The sequence below is a fragment of the Puma concolor genome, chromosome A1 (genome assembly GCF_028749965.1).
Source record: "Puma concolor isolate L17-30 chromosome A1, mPumCon1.1.hap2, whole genome shotgun sequence".
Classification (NCBI taxonomy): domain Eukaryota; kingdom Metazoa; phylum Chordata; class Mammalia; order Carnivora; family Felidae; genus Puma; species Puma concolor.
This window is the reverse complement of record NC_141667.1, coordinates 231680521-231698838: the sequence shown is the minus strand read 5'-3', so window position 1 is coordinate 231698838 and position 18318 is coordinate 231680521. Positions and strand designations below refer to the sequence as shown.

Below are 18318 nucleotides of genomic sequence, written 5' to 3'. Positions count from 1 at the left end.
ATAAAAGATATATATGAAAAACTCACAGTGAGCAATATAATCAATGGTGAATGACTGAAATCTTTTCCTCTAAGATCAGGAACAAGACAAGTATGCCTTCTTTAACCATATTATTCCACATAGTACTGGAATCTCTACCCAGAGAAAGGAGGCAAGAATAATTTTCTAATTTCCAAATTGGAAAGGAAGAATTAAATTTATATCTGTCCACAGATATGACCTTATATGTAGAAAACTCTAAAGATTCCACAAAAAAAACTGTTAGCCTTAGTAAATGAATTTAATGAAGTAGCAGGATATAAAGCCAAAAGACAAAAATAGTTGCATTTCTATACACTATCAATGAACAATTTGAGATGGAAATTACAAAAACAGTCCCAGTCACCATAATATCACAAGGAATAAAATACTTTGGAATTAACTAAGGAGGTGAAAGACTTGTACAATGAAAACTTGCAAACATTCCTGGAAGAAATTAAAGAAGACATAAATACATGGAAACACTCCATGTTAATGGATTAGAAAACTTAAAGTTGTTACAATGTTAATACTACTCAAGTGATCTACATATTCAATGTAATCCCTATCAAAATCCCAATGACTTTTTCGTATTTTTTTTCAGAAATGGAAAAATGCAGCCTATAAGCCATATGGAATCTTAGGAGATTTTGAGTAAAATAATCTCAAAAATGAACAAAACTGGAAGACGCATACTTATTGATTTCAAAGCTGAGTACAAATGATAGCAATCAAACCAAAATGGTAGTGGCATAGAGACAACTATAGACCAATGGAATAGAATAGGCAGCCCAGAAGTAAACCCTCATCCTATAGTCCAATGATTTTTGATGAGGGTGCCAAGACTGTTCAATGGGGAAAGAACACTCCTTTCAACAAATGGTTCTGGGAAAACTAGATATCCTTATACAAAAGAATGAAGTTGGACCCTTACCTGATACTGTGTAGAAAACTTAACTCAAAGTGGATAAAAGACCTAAATGTAAGACCCAAAACAATAAACTCCTAGAAGAAGAGGAACTCTTGGACAAAGACTTTACCACATTGGATGTGGCAAATATTTCTTGGATATGACACCATAGTCACAGGTAACAAAACATAAAAATTGGACTTTATAAAATTTTTAAAAAATTGTGCATCAAAGACACTGTAACAGAGTATAATTCACAGAACAGGAAAAATATTTACAAACCTTATATCTGGTAACAAGGATTAATATCTAGAATATGTAGAGAACTCCTAAAACTCAACAACAAAAACCAGACAATCCAATTAAAAATTGGGTAATGTACTGGAGTAAATACTTTTCTAAAAAAGATATACAGATAGCCAATAAACACATGTAAAGATGCTCATTATCACTAATCCTTTGGGAAATCCAAATCGAAACCACAGTTAGATACTTCTCAGATCCATTAAAATGGCTACTATCAAAAGAACAAAACAATAAGTGTTGACTAGGATACAGAGAAATTGGAACCCTTTTATTCTACTGATAAGAATGTAAGATGGTATTGTTGCTATGGAAAACAGTATGGTAGTTGCCCCCAAAATTAAAAACAGAATTACTAAGTAAATGATCCAACAGTTCCACTTCTGGATTGCCAAAGAATTAAAGGCAGGGTCTCAAGTAGATATTTGTACACCCATGTTCACAGCAGCATTATTTACAATAGCTAAAATGTAGAAGCAACCCAAGAGTCTATCAATTGATAAATGGATAAGCCAACTGCAGTATATACATACAATGGAACATTATTCAGCCTTAAAAAGGAAGACAATTCTGCAATATGATGTGATATGGGTGAATCTTGAGGACATCACGCTAAGTGAAAGAAGCCAGTCACAAAAAGACAAATACTATATGATGCCACTTATAGGAAGTACTTAAAGTAGTCAATATTATAGAGGCAGAAAGTAGAACAGTGTTTGGAGATGGGGGAATGGGAAGTTATTGTTTAATAATACAACATTTGTTTTTACAAGATTAAATGATTTATGGAGATGGATGCTACTGATGGTTGTATTACACCATGAATGCATTTAATAACATTTTACTGTACACTTATAAATGGTTAAGATGGTCAGTTTTATGCATTTTACCACAATAAAAAACTCGAAGAAAGGTACGACTTTAAGCTGCCTTATTTGCAATAATTTTTACACAGTAACAGAAAACAAATAAAATGGCTAACTTCATTTTATTAGATGAATGAATTCTTGCTTACAGAGTTTAAATAACTTGTTCAAGTTTATATGGCTGTAACAGAGATGGCATTTAGACCCAGGCAGTCGGAGGAAGAGTCCAAGATTTTAACCACCAATATATACTGTCTGGCTTTCAAAATCTGCTTTTAGTAGGAAAAAGAGACTAATTAATTTTCAAAGTTTAAAAGGTCATTACATTCAATAACACATCACCAGTAGGACGTGATACTGAATAGATTTTGTTCCACCTTTAAGGTTTTGTATGCTTTTATTATAAAGGATAGGCTATTCAAATTTTGTAATATGAAGGGTTTTTTGTTTATTTTGTTGTGGTAGGACATTATTCATAATAAGATACAAGACTAAAAAAGTGCGTTTGTTACTTAAAAATACTAGCAAGATGATGAAGCAAAAGCTGGTCTCAACTGTAAGTGCCTGATGTCATAGAATGAAGTACCATCAATCACATATGGAATAATGCTCCTGTGGTGTTTACACATTAAGGAAGCATTTCCTGAAAGCCTACAATGGATCGCTATTGCACATAGAATAAAATACAATTCCCTAGTCAGCTGCAACATGCATTTTCAGCTTTAACTATTTGTCTTCATAAGCCTTTTAACCACAAAATGGCTCCAAAATGCCTGGTGCTTTTCTGTGTCTGAACCTACCTTCACCCTACATCTAAATGAAATGATCTTCCTCTCCATCTTTGCCTCTAAAATTTTAACACATTCTTTAAAGTGGAGCTCAAATTCTACCTTGTTGGTACATTTCACTAAAAACCCCTGCTGGAAGCCATTTTTCTCTCCTTTATCTCTGTTGATATTTACTGTTTGCATGAATTCATCATGTATTTTAATGAATTATTAGTATTCAATTCAACTTCTTAAATATTTGTGGGATTTCTAGGTGCTTTGCCAGACTCCAGAGAGAAAAGTCAATAAGACACAGCCCCTGCCTTCAAAAGTTCCTTCTCAGTTGATTAATAGCTATTTAAATGACAAATACCCAAGATTCCAAAGTAAATTTTAAAAAGCAAAGTTGGGCTTTCCTATAAAAAAAAAAAACCTTCATAACTTAATGGGAAAAATAAACATTTATTTTAGAAACAAATGCCAATGTAGCTGGCAACCCAGAAACACCAGTAAGTGCAGAAAAGAAAAGCCCTCTCTAACCAAACCAAACAACACAAAAAACAAAAAACAAAAACAAAAAACAGGAAAAGGGAAAGCCTAGTAAGACTAAAAACTATTAGATATTAATTTTTCGACTCTAGCCAACTACCACAGAAAATATGGCAGAGACTCACTCATCCTTGCCCACAAAGACAGAGTGAGAAACTCAGACCTCCATCCTTGCCATGCTGTAATAAGGTACCCCCAAGACACTCACCATGGTGTGTTATGAAAGAAAGCTAAGTATAAAGATGGGATTTTCATCCCCAGGATATTATGAAGGCCCACTCAGCCCCATGGTGTCACTGGGGAGACTGGAATTCTATTTTCTCAGAGAAGTAATGAAGTTCCTCTTCTCCCACACACAGGGATAATGTTGGAGGAGGCCTAGCAGAGAATGAGAGTGATCCCCAAAACTCATATTCCCCTGTGATATAATTAGAGGCCATGGGGGGAACAGAAATGAGACACTCTTAACCTTCTCAGCCAGAGTGTTATCTGAGGATACTGTTCAGAGAGTAGAAGCTCCCACCCCTTGACTCCAGTAACTAGAACACTCTCATCCCCTTGTTTGTCAATAGAAGCCCAGTGGGAAACCTACACTTCTACTCCAGCAGGCAGTAATGCAGCAGGATCACCTTTCCCCTCTTCTCTTGCTAATGTAGTATAGAGGGAGCCGGCTAAAATAGAAGGTTTTAATCCTTCTACTAATAGATATTTAATCCTAAAATATCCAAAATATCATAATACAATATTAAAATATCCTGATTTCAATGAAAACATCACGAGCTTGTCATACAAAGAATCAGGAAATTTAAACCTGAATTAGGAAAACCAAAACCAAAAACACTCAACCAATACATGCAAACAAGATGACAGGAATGTCAGAATTATCTTCCAAAGATTTCTAAAGCTGTTATTACAATAATGCTTCAATGAGCAATTGTGAGCATTCTTGAAAAAAAAATGGAAAAATATAGAAAGTCTTACCAAAGAAATAGAAGATACTAAATATAACCAAATAAAAATTTAAAACTAAGAAAATATAAGTAAAGTAAAACACATAGTGGATGGGCTCCAAGGCCGAATAAACAGAATGAAAGAATCAGTGAATATAAAAGTAGAACAATATTAGAAATATCAGAAATTACCCAATGTTAATGACACACATAAAATACACTTAAAAAAAAAAAAAGATGAACAGAGCTTCAGACCTGTGGGATTATAGTGCAAGATCAAATATTTTTTGCCATAGGAGTCTCAGAAGGAGTGGGGAAGACGGTGAAATTCAAAAAGTACTCAAAGAAACACTGGATAAAAACTTCCCGAATTGGCAAAAGATATAAAACTACAGATGCACTAAGCTAAGCAAATCCCCAATAGGATATACCCAAAGAATCAGACCAGACCAAAACACACCACAGTCAATCTTGGGAAAAAAATGACTTCTACCTCTATGGAAAAACTATTTGAATGGCAACAAGTTCTCACTAAACATCATGGGGAACAGAAGGCAGTGACACACTTCCCAGGTGCTGTAAGAAGAAGTTCTCTTCTTTTTTTTTTTTTTTTTTAAATTTTTTTTTTTTCCACGTTTATTTATTTTTGGGACAGAGAGAGACAGAGCATGAACGGGGGAGGGGCAGAGAGAGAGGGAGACACAGAATTGGAAACAGGCTCCAGGCTCTGAGCCATCAGCCCAGAGCCTGACACGGGGCTCGAACTCACGGACCGCGAGATCGTGACCTGGCCGAAGTCGGACGCTTAACCGACTGCGCCACCCAGGCGCCCCAGAAGAAGTTCTCTTCTTGCAGAAAGGAAATGATAATAGAAGAGATTAAGTTTTGGGGTGATGGGTGTTCTTAGGGTCCAGGGCCATTGGCCAAGAAAGAATTCTTAAAGATGTCTTTGGGGCAAAAATGGTGATTTTATTAAAGCACAGGACAGGATCCAAGGGCAGGAAGAGCTGCAGTGGGGTTGTAAATAGTGACTGGTTACATACAATGGAATAGAAGGAGGTAAAGACAAAAGGGAGGCCTCCAGAGGGACTTTGATATGCTAAAGAGGACTCCTAAGATGCCCGAGGCCTTGCTATTATCAAGCTAAGGTTGTTTTTCCTCTAGTAAGGCATTAACATTAACATTAGGAGATTCCTGGAGAAATGTTATATTCTTTATTTGCCTCAAGTAGTTGCCAATGAGCTGTGGGTTATAAAGAAATTTAATTTTACCTGTCATTTCCTACTTGCCTTTGTTCCCCATATCCCTATGGAGGGGTGATGGTGGGGCTCCGGGAAACTGAGTCTACAGGTTTCTGTAGATTAGGCTATTAATAAGATTGCCTTTTTCTTATAATTTACCAAAACATTTGTAAACTGATGGAGACTCATGCCCTGCATGACTGTGATCTCTATCTGTTAATCATTTGTTGTCTTTCCTTTCTTTGTCCTTGGGCATCCAGGAGTCCCTGAGGAATATCACACATATCTCACACTGGGGGGGTGAGGGGGGGTTGTTAGCTTGTGTTTTACCCTCAGCCTTCCCCTTGATCCCTCATCAGAAGCACTCTTGCCATATCAGGAAGGATGAAAAAATAGTAGAAAGACTAAATATATGGGTAATTTTCCTACAGAGTTTTCAAAATGATATCTGATGGTTAAATCCAAAATTACAGTAATGTCTGGGTAGTTTCAAATGTATGTAGAGGAAATAGTTGAGACACATTATATAAATGGGAGTGGTTAAGACATGTAAAAAGAGAGAGGGATTCTAACTGGTAAATGTCAATACTAGCAGACCGTTGTTTTAATACTACCCAGCATTTGTTTTAATCAGACATGGCAAGACACGTAGACACAAACATGACTGTCATGAAAGAGTAAGTTTTTATACTTACAGACTCCTAGAAACAGGGTGCTTGGCACATCATGCAGGGCCACATGGGGAAGCACCATGGTTGGTCAGGAGGCAGGGAAAATGTGGGCAAGAGTCTTTACTGTAGTTTCTGTGGGAAAAACAAAGGAAAGCAGTATGACAAGGCATGGTATTGGCTACTTTGAATAATTTCAGGGAGCTCTAGGGTGCAGGGGCTGTCTTGAGCTCTCTGGTATCTTATCTTAGGTTGGTTAGGAGGATAGAGGTATAAGAGCTAGATACAGGAGGTGAGGGGCGGGGGCGGATTAATTGGCTTGCATATGAAAGGCACATTTATAGGTAAATCGTTTACTTTCTCTAGGAATTATCAGCCCTGGAGGGAGCAGTTCTCCAGGATCTGCAAGACCCTAAGATGCCAAAGGATCAAACACGGAAACTAGAAAACTAAAAAATATAGGTACTACAACCTTGGTTGAACATGCGTGTGTGTATATGTATGAATATATAACATATATATTGTGCATTACACTTGTTATGTATATATGGACGAGGGAGCATAAGGCAAGCTGACAGGCCACAAACATCCCCCTTCCAACCAGGTGGGATATATGTGATATTTCTCGGGCACTCTTGGCTGCCCAAGAACAAAGGAAAGGGGTGAAGAAATGGGTAACTGATAGAAATCATAGTCCTGCAGGACCTAAGTCTCCATCACCCCTCCATAGTGATGTGGGAAACAAAGGCTGAAGGAAGTGGCAGATAGAACTAAATTTCCTTATAACCTGCAGTCCATTGACAAATACTTGAGGCTGGCAGAGTAAAATGTTTCTATAGGAACTCTACTGTCTTAATGTTAATGTTTTGCTAGAGGGAAAAACAACCTTAGCTTGACAATAGGTAGGCCTCCAGTATCCTGAGTCTTCTTTAGCATATGAAAATCTCACTGTAAACTTCCCTTGGACTTTACCTCCCCAACTCCGTAGTATATAACCAGTTTCTCCTCATGGCCCCAGGGCAGCTCTTCCTGCCCATGGGTCCTGTCCCCATGCTTCAATAAAATCACCTTTCTGCACCAATGACGTCTTCAAGAATTCTTTCTTGGTTGTCGGCTCTGGACTCCATGAACCTCACTATCACCCTCCCCTCCCCCCCCCCAAAAAAAAAACCCCTTATCATATATAATTGAATAATTAGAGCAAGAACTATAAAAAAGACTGGTACAGAAAGATTTTCTCAAAATCACTATAAGATATAAAAATGTAATTTTAAAGTATTTTCAAGTTACCAAATGGAAGACAGGGAAAAAGCAAAACAAAACAGAGAAATAAAAAATGGAGAGAACAAAAAGGAAAACAATACAAATGGGAAGAAACTTCCATTTTCAGCTTCCATATGCAGATTGCTTGGAAGTCATCATTTCTAGGCTTACAAACAACCAAAAACAGTCAGCAAACCAAATATCAAAGAACTGAGGTCACAGGGAAAACTGACACCTTAAAATCTGGAGAGACAGGCCAACCTAGAGTCACAGATAGGATTAGCTCAATAGGAGGTAGGTCCTTATGGTAGCAGAGACAGTACACTTGATAGACATAGACTTTAAGGCAACTGTTTTAAATGTACTCAAAGAGCTAAAGGAAGCCACAAAGAGCTAATGGAATCCAGGGGAGCAATGTACAAATAAATAGAACATAGCAATAAAGAGACAGAAATTATAAATAGGAACCAAACAAAAATTCTTGAACTGAAAAGTACAATTACTGATACAAAAAACTCACTAGCGGGTTTCAATAGCAGCTTTGAGCAGGCAGAAAAAATGCATCGCCAAACTTGAAGATAAGTCCTTTTTAGATCTCCCAGCCTAGGAGAGTTCTGGCCCAAGTGGCAACTCAGAGAGATCCTGAGCTCACCTCCTCCACAGATACAGCAATTTACAGAGAAATTCCCCCTGAAGAACTGAGGGCTGACTGAACAGCTTCTGCACAGCCAAAAAAAACCAAAAAACCAAAAAACAAAACAAAACAAAAAACCAAACAACAACAACAACAACAACAACAAAAACAACAAAACAAAACAAAAAACAAAGAGGAAGGCAAGAAAAATGGACACAGAAATAAAGGAAACCCTCACCCCAGATGCCGTGAACTATAGTGGAAGGGACAGTACTGAGGAGCCACAAGCAGATTTGTCTGCCTTGGACCCCAGTGGGGAAAGATAAAAAGCCTCAGTTAAAAAGAGCAACTAGAATATAGAGAAACTAGATCCAAACAGTGGAGGAGCTGCTAGAACTCTCTCCTGGTCAGAAGGCTGGTGAACGCCATGATTTTTGTTCCTCCTCCACGTTGATGGCTTGGACTTGAACAGAATCTTATCACGCTAACTGGCTTACCGCCTCAGTGAGTCCCAGGTCTCTAGATTACACCAGCCCCAGCCATCCTACCGAGGTGGTCCCAGGGTGGTGCACACTCACTACAGCTCCAGCTGCCATACCAAATTGACACAATCCCAAAGCACCCTGGAACACTCCAGGCCTGCACTACTTTGGCTCTGGATGGCTTGCTACGGCACCCCTGGTGAAGGGTGCTCCAGGACCTCCCAGCTGATGCCTGCTTCTGCTGCAGCCACCCCACCATGGTGTCCCCTGTACACAGCACCATGGGAAATTCAGGCCCATGCCTTCCTTGGCTCCAGACCCCCACCAGGGGACCTCTTGTGCTGAGCATGGTGGGACATTCAACTTGCACCCACTTCAGCTTCAGCTGTCCTGTCCTTCTCCCCTGTGTGGAAAGCCTCAGAACATTCTAACTTGCATCCACTTCAGCTTTAGCTGTCCTACCAGAGCAGCCTCCGTGGAGAAAGCCCTGGGATTGCCCAAGCTAATGCCCCCTTCAGCTACAGCTGTCCTGCCAGGGTGTCCCCGGCTCAGAGCATCCCAGGACTCCCCAATCTGTGCCCTACCTTGGCTCCAGCTACCCTGCAAGGACACCCTCTGGGCAAAGAGTCCCAGATAACCCAGCTTACACCTTCTTCAGCTTCAGAAGCAGCAGTCCTACCAGGGTACTGTCTCCACGTAGAGCCCTGAAACCTGCTCTGCCCATGTGCACCCACTTTGGCTGTCCTGTCAAGACACCCTCTGAATGGAGAGCCACAGGACTGCCCTGGCCAATGCACACTTCAGCTCCAGCTATCCCACCAAAATAGCTCCAGCACAGAGTGCCCCACAACCCATGCCAGCCACAGGTTCAGCCAGCCAGAGAAAGTCACCAGACACACACAGCCCACACAAGGGATGACCAGAGACAAGACCACTCCTTCAAGTTTAGGAAAAATAATTGTTCCACCTAATTTATCGAAATGAACACAGAAAGTCAAGTAAAAATGGGGAAAAGAGGAATATGCTCCAAATGAAAGAACAAAACAAAACTTCAGGAAAAAGAAAGTAAAACGTAAGTGAATGGAGATAAGCAATAGGCCCGATAAAGAGTTTAAGCAATTATTGTTAAGATGCTCACCAGAATGAAGAGAAGGGTGAAAGAACATACTGAGAACTTCAACAAAGAGATAGAAAATATAAACAAGAACCAGCCAGAGTAGAAGAATACAATAACTGAAACAAAAAATACATTAGAGGGAATCAACAGATTAATGGATGCAGAAGGACAGATCAGTGATCTGGAAGACAGGGTAATGGAAACACTCAAGCTGAAAAGCAAGAAGAAAAAGGAATTTAAAAAATTAGGATAGGTTAAAGGACCACTTGGACAACATCAAGCAAACAAACATTTGCATTATAGGGGTCCCAGAAGGATAAAAGAGAAAGAGGCAGACATTTATTTGAAGAAATAATAGCAGAAAGTTTCCTTCACCTAGGGAAGGAAGTAGACATCCAGATTCAGAATATAGAGAGAGTTCCAAACAAGATAAACCCAGTGAGGTCCACATCACAACACACAGTAATTAAAATGTCAAAGATTAGAGGTGAAGAGAGAATTTTAAAAGTAGCAAGACAGAAGCAAGAATTTACATACAAGGAAAATCCCACCAGCTACCAACTAATTGTTCAGCAGAAATTTGGAGGCCAGAAGGGAGTGGCATGATATATTCAAAGTGTTGAAGGGAAAAAAAAAATCTATAAACCATGATTACTTTACCAGGCAAGGTTATCATTCAGGACTAAAGGAGAGATAAAAAGTTTACCAAACAAACAAAAGTTAAAGGAGTTTATCGCTACTAAGCCAGTCCTACAAGAAATGTTGAATGGACTTCTTTAAGTGGAAAGGAAAAAGTCATAATTAGACATACAAAATTATGAATGAAAAGAAGTAAACTACAACAACGATACATAAAATGTGGAAGGGAAGGTAAAACAGAGAATGTCTTCAAACTAAAATGACCATCAACTTAATATAGACTGCTATAGTCAGGATGTTATATATGATCCTCATGATAACCCCAAATGTAAGACCTGTAACAGACACACACACACACACACACACACACACACACACACAAACACACACACACACACACCAAAATAAAAAATAAGACAAAATAAAGAAAAAGCCAAACAATAATATAGAAACTCACCAATCACAGTGAAAGAGCAAGAGAAGAATAAAGGAACAGAGATGAACTACAAAAACAATCAGAAACAATTAACAAGATGGCGATAAATAATACCTATCTATAAATGATGCCTATAAATAAATAATACCTACCAAAAATTACTTTAAATATAAATTGTCTAAATGCCCCAATCTAAAGACATAGGATGACAGAATAGATTAAAAAAAAAAAAAAGACCCATCAGTATGCTGCCTACAAGAGCCTCACTTCAGACCTAAAGATATATACAGACTGAAAATGAAAGGATGGAAAAAGATGCTCCATGAAAACGGAAGTGAAAAAAATCCAGCATAACAATACTTATATCAGAAAAAAAAAAGACTTTAAAACAAAGACTGTAACAAAAGACAAAGAAGGGTATTACATAATTATAATGGGATCAATCCAACAAGAGGATTATAAATATCTATGCATCCAACATCAGAGCAATTAAATACAAAAACAAATATTAACAAATATAAAGAAAGAAAATGACCATAATATAATACATCCCACTTACAACAATAGATAGATTATCTAGGCAGAAAATCAATGAGGAGTGTTTTTGAATGATACATTTCACAGATGGAGATAACAGATGTATACAGAACATTTCATACAAAAAGGACAGAATACAAACCCTTTTCAAGGGCACATAAAACATTCCCATGGGTAGATCACATGTTAGAACACAAACAAATCTCAATACATTTAAAAAAATGGAATTATCAAGTATCTTTTCCAATTACAACAGTGTGAAACTAGAAATGAATCATAAGATAAAAACCCACAAGTATGTGAAGTTTGAATAACATGTTACTAAATAACCAATGAGTCAGCAAAGTTCTCAAAGAAGAAATTTAAAAAATACATTGAAACAAATGAAAATGAAAATAACTCTAAAATATCTGGGACGCAGCAAAAGCAGTTCTAAAAGGGAAATTCAGAGCAATACTGGCCTACCTCAAGAAACAAGAAAACTCAAATTAACAATCTAAACTTACACCTAAATGAACCATAAAAAGAAGAAAAAACAAATCCCAACATGAGTGCAAGGAAGGAATAATAAAGAAGTAAATGAAATGAATGAAATAGAGAGTAAAAACAATGGAAAAGATCAATGAAACTAAGAGCTTGTTCTTTGAAAAAATAAGGAAAATTAATAAATCCTGAGCCAGATTCATTAAGAAAAAAGAGAACCCACATAAACAAAATCAGAAACAAAAAAGAATAATTGAAATTACAGAAATACAAAAGACTATAAAAGAATAGTATGAAATATTATATAACAACAAATTGGAAAGCCAAGAGGAAATGGATAAATTCCTACAAACATATAATCGTCCAAAACTGAATCCAGAAGAAATAGAAAATCTGAACAGATCAATCACTAGTAACAAAATTGAAATGGTAATCAAAAAACTTCAAACACACAAAAGTCCAGAACCAGATCTATTCACAGGTGAATTCTACCAAACATTTAAGAAAGAGTTAATACCTATTCTTCTCAGAGAAGATTTAATATCTATTATAAAAAAATAGAAGAAGAAAAGCTTATAAATACATTCTGTGAGACCAGCATTACCTTGAAACCAAAACCAGACAAAGATATTACAAGAAAAGAAAACTACAGACAAATATCCCTGATGAACATAGATGCAAAAATCCTCAACAAAATATTAGGAACCCACATTCAGCAAAACATTAAAAGGATCATTCATCATGATCAAGCAGGATTTATTCTGGGGAAGCAAGGATGGTTCAATATTTGCAAATCAATATGACACATCACATTAACGAAACAAATAATAAAAATCATATGATCATCCCAATAGGTGCAGAAAAGTCATTCAACAATATTCAATTAATGTTTATAATAAAATCTATCAACAAAGTGAGTTTAGAGGGAACACACTTCAACCTGATGAAGGTCCATATATGAAAAACTAACAGCTAACGTCATATTTGTAAAAAACAGAGAGCTTCTCCTCTAAGATCAGGAACAAGACAAGTATGTCAATTCTTGCCACTTTTATTCAATATAGTACTGGAAGTTCTAGCCACCGCACTCAGACAAGAAAAAAAAAATAAAAACCATCCAGACTGGTAAGGAAGAAGTTAAACTGTCACTATTTGCAGATGACATGATACTATACACAAAAAATCCTTAAGACTCCATCAAAAGACCAGCAGAAATAATAAGTTAATTCAGCAGAGCTTCAGGATGCAAAATTAATACACAGAAATCAGTTATGTTTCTACATTCTAACAACAAAGTAACAGAAGGAGAAATTAAAATACCATTACAATTATACCAAAAAGAATAAAATACCTAGGAATAAACTTAACCAAGGAGGTGAAAGATCTGCATTATTTTTTTTAAGTTGATTTATTTTTATTTGGGGGGGGGGCAGAGAGACAGAGAGAGAGAGGGAGAATCCCAAGCAGACTCCATGTTGATAACATGTTATCAACATGGAGCCTGATGAGGGAGGGGCTCACTTCCATGAACCATGACATCATAACCTGAGCTGAAATCAAGAGTTGGATGCTTAACTGACTGAATCACCCAGGTGCCCCCAAAGATCTGCATTCTGAAAACTATAAAACACTGATGCAAGAAATTGAAGAAGACACAAACAAATGGAAAGGTATTCCTTGCTCAGGGATTGGAAGAATTAATATTGTTAAAATGTCCATACTACCCAAAGTAATCTATAGATTCAATGTAAACCATATCAAAATACCAAAAACATTTTTCACAGAAATATAAACAACAATATTAAAATTTGTATGAAACCACAAAAGACCCTGAACACTCACAGCAATCTTGAGAAAGAAGAAAAAAACTGGAAGTATTACAATTCCAGATTCCAAGATACACTACAGTGTGGTACTGGTACAAAATAAACAAATAGATCAATGGGAAAAAAAATAGAGCGCTCAGAAATAAACCCATGCATATATGGGCAGTTAATCTATGACAAAAGAGGCAAGGATATAAAATGGGGAAAAGACAGTTTCTTCAATAAACGGTGTTGGGAAAACTGGACAGCTACATTCAGAAAATGAAACTGGACCACTTACTCAGACTGTATACAAAAATAAACTCAAAATGGATTAAAGACCTAAATGTGAGACCTGAAACTGTAAGAATTCTAGAAGAAAACATAGGCAGTATTTTTTTTTATTATCGACTGTAGAAATATTTTTCTAGATGTCTCCTCAGGCAAGGGAAACAGAAAAAAATATTGGGACTGTATCAAAATAAAAACTTTTGCACAGTGATGGAAAATATCAACAAAATGAACAATCTACAGAATAGAAGAACATATTTGCAAATGTTGTATTTGATAAGGGGTTAATGCCCAAAATATAAGACCTTACAGAGCTCAACATTACAAACAAACAAAAAAATCCCCAAACAATCCAATGAAAAAATGAGCAGAGTACCTAAATAAACATCTTCCCAAAGAAGACTTACAGATGGCCAACACGTACATGAAAAGATGCTCAACATCACTAATCATCAGGGAAATGCAAATAAAAACCACAACGAGATATCACTTTACACCTAGCAGAATGGCTAAAATAAAAGACAAGAAATAACAAGTGTTGGCAAGCACGTGGAGAAAAGGAAACCTTGTGCACTGTTGGTGGGAACGTAAATTGATGCAGCCATTGTGGAAACAGTATGGCGTTGCCTCAAAAGACTTAAAAACACTATATTATCCAGTAATTCCACTACTGGAATTTACCCAAAGAAAACAAAAAGACTAATTTGGAAAGATATATGTACCCCAATGTTTCTCGTGGCATTATTTACAATATCTAAGACATGGAAGCAACCTAAGTGTCCATCGAGATAGATGAAGGTCAAGAAGAGGTAGTATGTATACACAGTGGAATACTACTTGGCCATAAAAAACAATGAGAGCTTGCCATTTGTAATGGTGTAGATGGACCTAGAGGGTATTAAGTTAAGTGAAATAAGTCAGACAGTCAAAGACAACTATTATATTTAAAAAAATATTAAATAATGTTAATTATAAATTAAATTTTAATTAATTTATATTAAATGATGTATATCATAATTTATATATTAAATTATATTAAATATAAATATAAATTAAATAAATATTAAATAGTATTAAATAAGTATTATATTTAAATAAATACTACATGTGAAGTCTAAAAAGCAAAACAAATTAATAAACAAAAACCAAACTTACTTATTTTAAGTTTTCATAACAAGACTTTTAGGCATCTGGAAAATCTAATTACATTGAACATATGGTAGAGAAATAAGATACTATACAAATTATATTTTCTGTGGCATGAAAGGATGGTTTCCATAAAACAGTACAAGGAACTGACAAATTTACCTGAATTTCTTTACCCACAAATGAGTATGTTGCTGAAAGCTTAAAAGAAAGTCCCAGTGTGAGGAGCAGAAAAAGAAAAAGAATGCAGAAAAATGAACAAAACCCAACAGACCTTTGAGACACCATCAATTATACCAACATAGACAAAATAGAAGCTTGGGAGAGAGAAAAGATGGGAAAGGGGCAGAAAGAACATTTGAAGAAACATGGATTAAAATCTTCACAAATGTGATAAAAATATATGAATCTACGTATTCAAGAACCTGGACAAATTACAGAAGGATGAATGCAAAGACCACCACACTTAGACACACTATAATCAAATTGTTGAAAGACAAAGACAGAAAGACACTAATCCCAAACCATAGGACAGACTTCTCATAGGCAGAGTCTGTAGTCCTACAAACGTGTCATCAGAAACCATGGAGGCCAGAAGAGAATAACCCAACATTGTTGAAGGGCCGAAGAAAAAAACCCAAAAAACAAACAACAGCAATAACAACAAAAAACAACAAAACTAAGAATCCTCTGTCAGAACTGTCTTTTAAAAAAGAAGGAGAAAACGAAGACATTCTTGGATAAACGAAAGCGGAGCGAATTCACTGCTCTTGGACAGGCCCGACAAGAAATGCTGAAGGAAATCCTTCAGTAAAAATGAAAAGAACCAGATATAACTTGGAGCCTTACAAAGAAATAAAGGAATCCAGTAAAGGTAACTACATAATTAAATATAAAAGCTACCCGTCTTGAATTTTCATTTTGTAACTACTTTTCTTAGTTAACCATATGATTTTTTTTTTTAATTTTGAGAGAGAGGGTGCCAGCGGGGGAGAAGGGCAGAGAGAGAGAGAGAGAGAGGGAGAGAGAGAGAGAGAATCTTAAACAATCTCCACACTCAAGCATGGAGCCTGTTGTGGGACTTGATCTCATGACCCTGAGATCATGATCTGAGCTACAAACCAAGAGTCAGTTGCTTAATTGTCTGTCAGTCACTTTATTGACTGAGCCACCCAGGCACCCCTCCATATGATTTTAAAAATAGATGTAAAACCAATCATTATGAAAGTGGGGCCTGAGAATCTGCCTTTCTATCAAGTTCCCAGGGGATGCTGAGGCTGCTGGTCCAGGGACCACACTTTGCGAACAGCTACTCTAGGGGATGCTTCTTTGGCAGAATGGAAGTGGGTTCTAGTTCAGATCAGTGATTTGCCTTCCAACTCCAGAACTTGGTATCTGTGTAATTATAATCACCCCAGACACCCACCCTAGATGCAAACCTGGCAAAAACAACAACAAGAACAACAACAACCAAAAATCAAACAAAAAAAAAATCACATTTCACCTTCAATTTAGGATTGGCCACCATACATCTCTTATTTTCTGTTCTCAAATATTATTGCTAATTAATAGTTAAAGTATGACTTATTAATACTCATTAACTGCATATGGCAGTGCAGCATTTTCGTTTTTACTGCAAACAGTTCTTTTGCCCCCCTTTAAATCCTTGTAATGCTACTCCCGCCCAATATCTTTACCAACGCACCCCTAAAGAAAGGAGAGCTTTCCTGCTCTTGCGAAACTATCCCTTTCCTGTAAAGCCTGCGGCTGCTGTCCTCCTCAGTGGCATTGAGGCGTCACAAATAGCACAACTGGGGCCGCTGTGTTACTTTGTAATAATTTATTGCAGCTTTTCTGGTCACTACACTTTTGCTAACTCCCCCACTCACTCTGGACACTTCCTTCCACCCGCTCGCGTTAGTTTTTCCTCTCTTTCCTGAGAAATGGTAAGTCATCTCAAGAAGATTTATTGGCCTGAACTCTGCATGTTGCAAGACCTGCCTCTGGAAATCGCAGAGCTGTAGCTTGCCGAGTGTTTTATTCAAGGAGAATATTCCTTTTGTTTGGTGAATACTTGGCTTGTATTAGGAGCAGATTGACTACAAAGTGACTTCAGGGCTATCCATCTACACTTGTGCGTGGCCAATTTCTGCCTTTAAATCTAATGATGTCTGCTACATATTGCATGGTCTAGCAAACAGGTAATATATACCACATATTGGCTATGTGCAAGCATCTGTGCTGAGTGCCTTACAAAGCCTACATACTTAATCCTAATAATTACCCTACCAGGTGGGTACTAATATCATGTCTATTTTACGTATGAAGAAATTAAGGTGTAGAAAGATGAAGTAACCAAGGTCACACAACTAAACAGTAGAGAGAGGTTTAAAACCCCATGACAACTTAAATACATTTTCCTGCAGAATACTCAACTGCTTCCCATTTATTTGCTGGCCTGTTTGTCACCAGATTCACACAGTCACTAACCACACACCGACTCCAAAGCCCAGAGTATGTTCAAGCTGTCTTCTCTTTCCGTTTTTATTTCTATCCCTATGTTTAGGGAAAGGACTTTTACATCCACCCAGTTGTGGATGGGGAACACGATTCGACACATTTTGGCTCTCCTGGGACCATTAAAATTCTATCCCCCTCCTTTCCCCTGATTCTCTCTGGAGGTTTCATTTGGCCATGACAACAGAATTGCCAGTTTCAATTTTTCTGCCTTCAAAATTTCTTCCAGTCTCCATGGGCCAATGGCCTTTGATTTTCTACTCTTGGAAGTTTCTGTCAGACAAGGCTGTTTGCTGTTGCCTTTCTATAGGGGGAGGAGAGGAAATCCATCCTGATTGTTCAGAAGGGACTTTAATGAGTTTCAAATCCAAGTTGAAGTTATTCGTTTTTCCTTGGCAAAATTCTGTGTTAGTGGGAGGCAGGTATAGGAGGAAGCAACCCAGGCCTCCCATTTTTGTTGTTTGTTCTGTTTCCCAGAGATCCAGTTTCATGTTTTGAAAACTTTAGCAGTAAAATCAAATTTACCAGGAAAGACAACACCCTGAAAACAAAAGAGTTAGGGGTAAGCAGATAGCTTTCTTTGCGATGGGGTTTTACCAACTTTTCTTGATTATGTTTGATTTCAACTTTTAAAAGCCCCCATGGATTGCTGTGTTTATTTTCCAAGTTTCCATTTCTAACATATGACCCTCATTT

General features: G+C 37.1%; 1 long non-coding RNA gene across 1 annotated transcript in view; it reads right to left on the bottom strand.

Annotated features, from left to right (window-relative positions):
- Positions 1–18318, bottom strand: part of LOC147584842 (uncharacterized) — a 272050-nt gene that overhangs the window by 54767 nt on the left and 198965 nt on the right. Inside the window, exon 2 of the long non-coding RNA XR_015253815.1 lies at positions 6300–6407. This is a non-coding gene — a long non-coding RNA (uncharacterized LOC147584842). The remainder of the gene's footprint in view (positions 1–6299; positions 6408–18318) is intronic.